Here is a 4,506-nt window from a genome sequence, read left to right as displayed (position 1 = left end):
GTAAAATAAAAGATCATAATTCAAATGATTATTACATAACCTTGTCAGTGCTTTAACCTGCAGACTGTTTTTACGCCTTTTTTTCGTGGATGAAGAAACGTTTTGCAAGTCTCTTATTTGAATTTTCTCATTACAGGTGAATCAGGTCGTTGTAAAAAAGTTGCAAGTCTAGATTCGAGACAAGTGCGACATGAGGGAAAAACATAATGGCAACAGTTACAGAGCTTCAGTTTACAATTAGTTCGAAAGGCACTGTACTGTGCTGCAAACTGGTCGAACTGCTCGAAGGACCATGTTCACTGGTCACCGCCGCGTTCAGCCTCGTATCCAGGCCAGCTCGCGCTATCCGAGTCACCAGAGGAGGCTTGGAACCGAATTTTCCCGACAAGCTTGATAGGTGACGTCACATCCGAAATCGCCAAGGACGACTGGGAACGAGGCGCCTCCTTGGTGATTTTTAAACAGAAATCTACATACTGCCCAGTCATCTCTCAACTTAGTCCTTTGCCTGAGAAAACGGTCGACATTTCGGGACGCCACAGGAACGAGCGCAGAAATTCTATACTGATCACGAATCACCATCCGAATCCAGATCTGAGTAGACTGGGTAGTACTTCTGATTGGTCTTGCCATAGGCTAAGCTACATAATTCCAGAATTTTGGGGGGAATTTTAGACATCAAGAAGAAAATCTCAGGAATTTTAGGGAAAACATTGACAAATTCGCGAATTTTAGGGCAATTTAAACTTTCACCTGACATGTTGGCAACATTTCACAAGCAAAGACGTTGACAAAACATGTTTGTTTGTATTCCAACCTACCCAGAGAGGGGTCAGTCCGTTCATATCTTACAAACATCAGTGTGTCATATCTTACATACACCATTTGTTTGGGTGGGGGGGGGTCATTTTCAAAATCTTTATTGGCTTTGGGGGGTAAGTTTCAGAAAGGGAAGCGTTACCTCCGGGGTAATTTCATGAAAGTATTACAAAGCAGTAACGAAATAGCTTAAAACACTGAATGTGAGAGCTGTGAATAGTAAACGCTGAACTTACAAACACGACTGCAGACTAGAAGTATACGGTGAACTTCGGCTCTATTTGTAGCTAGAGTATTCGTAGTTCCCACAGCAATCGGGTGGAGGACTCACTTTCACAATGTGTGCAAATTATAGGTGGGGGGTCATTTCTAAAAAGCTAGGACGAAATCCCCCACCCCTCAGTCACAGGTAATCAACGACCAGCCCCTAAAAAGCGCTCACATTGTGCGATTGGATCGATGCTTGTTCGTTAAACATTATTTATGTGCATGTTGGCCGCTTTAGTTACTGTATTTATTCGAATAAACGCCCAACCTCGATTTTGAATTAGCGCCCACCTCAAATAAGCGCCCATCCTAAAGGCAGAAAAAGTTGATAAGTGCCCACCCCACCCCACCCCACCTCCTTCCCATCCCGCCCGGCCTTCGCCTTCCGCCAACCGTTTAGAACAACCATTTAAACGGCTTGTCCGCGTTTCCCATCCGTTCAGTAACCGCGCTTACGTTTTATAGGCCTTAGAACAGCAGTTAGCCGTTGCAGACTTTTGGCTGGGATGTCACAAGGTTTTGAAAACAATACTTGTCTTTTTGCGCTCTTTTTTAACATTGTCTCGTTAATTGAGTTTAGTTCGTTATTTTTGGTCAATGATAAACTTGATTTACAGTAATCTTTTGCGAGCATTATAGGCTACATCCCTATTTATACCTCAGAAATGTCAGAAATATCTCCACCACAAAAAAGTCATCAAAAGGCGGGGCGCAGGCAAGCAGGTGAAACTCATTTTAGTTTATATCACAATGCTGTGACCTTGTACGGATGATGTTTTTAATCTATAGATCTAGAATTTTCTAGTTGAATGTATAAACAAGAGAGAATGAGCTACTCTTGGTATAAAGCATTTGATAACATAAATTGCGTCTGGCAATAATTGTTGGTCCATATCACTAAAAAAAACTCATATTAAAACTCAAAAATGACCACTTTAAACTGTCACTATGAAATTTCAACTTTTGTTCGGCTTTGTTGCGTGTATTGTATAGCGCCTCGTTGTATTGACCACAGTCGTTTTTCTAGCAAAAATAATTACTGGACAGGGCAATGTTTTTACTGCTGTTAAATTGAAGACAGCATGCCCCCTGGCATGCATAAATTCGCCCACTTTTTAGGAAACAAAATTCACACAAATTTTCCTCTTGGCATAGTTTTGACCATCCTCTACTTGACATTCAAAGTGAACTATAAAAACGGCGCACTTAGCATGGCGGCTTTTCTGACTTTTGTCAGTGGAGCATCGTAGAACTAATACTTTTTAAAGTGTATGCTCATCAATGTTAAAGTGTTATACTTAGTATAAAAATATAAGTGTATTATTGTCCTCACAAAAAAAGAGAAAAGGCTTTTAAAAAGGCCTGTTTTGCTCGTTAGTCAGAGTTCCCTGCTGGCATAGTTGCCGCGTTTTTACTGTCATCTTAAGATCACCTGTTTAAAAGTTTTAAATATTCCTTTTGTCCATCGCTTATTTCCGACTGGATCGCTGCATGTCATCTCACAGTCTTATTTTTTTGTAAGTGTCGGCATTCTGTAAGCATTTACGCTAGAAATTCGTTGTATTTTCTATTCACTCATTAATTTTAAGCTAATCTTTATTTTCGTTTAGCCATTGTAAGATTGTCTTCTTTAGAATGAAATTAAGTTTTCCCCTTCAGACATCCTGCTCCAAATAATTAATAATTTATGCAGTTTTTGGCGACAAACTCTCATAATTAAGACGTATGTCTCAATATCAGAAAGCCCTCAAGCTTTCAGATGCTCAGTTGTTGTCACTAATCTACTTTGCTTCACGTTATAACAAACAACGGGCTTGCAGTCAGTCGATAAAAAATCGAGTCCATGCAATCACCATTCTTCCTCTAGCTAAGGGATGGTTCAGTCACAGGGACATAGTCTGCCGTGGAGCTGAAATCAGTAAAAAGTAAGGTAATGTATAACTTAGATATCGGCATAAAAAAAAAAACATTAAGTCTAATGTACGCCAGTTGAAAATCAAGAGCCACGAAAGACCTCGAGATTCAAGAGAAACCATATAATAATTTTAACTTGTTTACCGAGGGACCCGTCATTGAATGATTTGTTATAAAGCCTACTTCTACGTCTTCATATTTATAAAGGTAGATATCAGCTGCCAGCGGCGCCTTTCGCGGGTAACAGGACGCAGTAGTAGTAGTAGAGGGGGAGTCACAAATGTGTATTTTGACCCCCCCCTCCCCGTGCCCCTCCCCTCTACTTCTCAGTTACCATCTGACGTCATAGATCTGTAATGTAGCCTTCCCGCAGACGTCCTTTTGGGTTCGTTTGAATACGTCACAAGCGAACCCCAAAGGACGTCTGCGGGGAGGCTATTTGCAATGTTGAACGCTCAGAAAGTAATGGCTGGTTGTGACCAATGGGAACGTGTACTGTTTCTTTAAGACGTGAAGTGCAATTTCAGGTGGTGCAACTTGAACGAGTGGTACCGAGTTGTGAGAAAAGGAAAGTGGGGCTGTACGTGGTGAAATGTAGGGAGGGTGTTATTAGTCAGGGGCACCCAACGAGAATATAGTTCAAAACCACTTAAACACAGCATTGTTGAACGTATTTTAGTATTTAAACGGTAGCTATAGGCATATTTTTATCCCCTAAATATTTCCATCTGTTCGGATTTCCTAGCTGAAAGTCTAGTGATCCGAAAATTATAGGGATCAAAACTTACTTTTTCGAAAATTTCAGCCAGAAAAAAGGCTCCCGAAAATTCTAGGTGACCTTTTTACGGTAAAAATCTGTTAAAAATGGGCAATTATACCATGTTTGGGAGCTTCGAAAATCCTAGGAGAGGCATGCAAGCAAGAAATTTAACAACAACTGTTCCGAAAATTCTAGATCTCAAATCGTCTTCCGAACAGATATTTTCCAAAAATTGTCGTTACGAGATATACGAGTCGTGAACTGGTGAACCTAAATCAATTATATTATTAGAGACACCTATAATTTGTGTGGAGAGGAGAAGGATTCGTGTGTAGAGGACAGCCAAACATACGTAATCTTAACTAGCCACCGATTGCACCATATTTAAGAATGAAAGCTTCTAGTTTACGTTCAGTAACGTCGTTCTGTATATTACGCCGTAACCATAAGAAGCTTCTAAGATCTTGAAAACAATGAACCGCTCTTAGAAGATTTATCGTCAAGTAGAAGGATAGTTTCAAAAGACGTTGGTTTTTGACCATCATCAGTATGTTATACTTTTCAATATTCGCTCTCTTTTAAGCGCAAAGTTGATTGTATCACGGCGAAAGTGTAAGCTGAGGACTGTGTCTTAAAAGCTTTATTAGACAACTGGAACTGTTTCGTGAGTCTAGTTCGCCTATGTAGCAGGACGAGGAATATTTCTGCGCGCCACCTGTTTTTCTTGTTCAAAGGCAAACTCATAC

At 40.3% G+C, this 4,506-nt stretch overlaps 1 protein-coding gene across 1 annotated transcript in view; it reads left to right on the top strand.

The window, feature by feature from the left end:
* Positions 1-2,824: 2,824 nt before the first annotated feature.
* Positions 2,825-4,506, top strand: part of LOC140921829 (melatonin receptor type 1A-like) — a 6,739-nt gene continuing 5,057 nt past the window's right edge. The window contains exon 1 of the mRNA XM_073371830.1: positions 2,825-3,011. The gene's annotated coding sequence lies outside the window, so the exon portion shown is untranslated. The remainder of the gene's footprint in view (positions 3,012-4,506) is intronic.

Source organism: Porites lutea, chromosome 12 (assembly GCF_958299795.1).
Source record: "Porites lutea chromosome 12, jaPorLute2.1, whole genome shotgun sequence".
NCBI lineage: Eukaryota > Metazoa > Cnidaria > Anthozoa > Scleractinia > Poritidae > Porites > Porites lutea.
The sequence above is the reverse complement of the archived record's forward strand: the minus strand, read 5'-3'. Positions and strand labels throughout refer to the sequence as shown.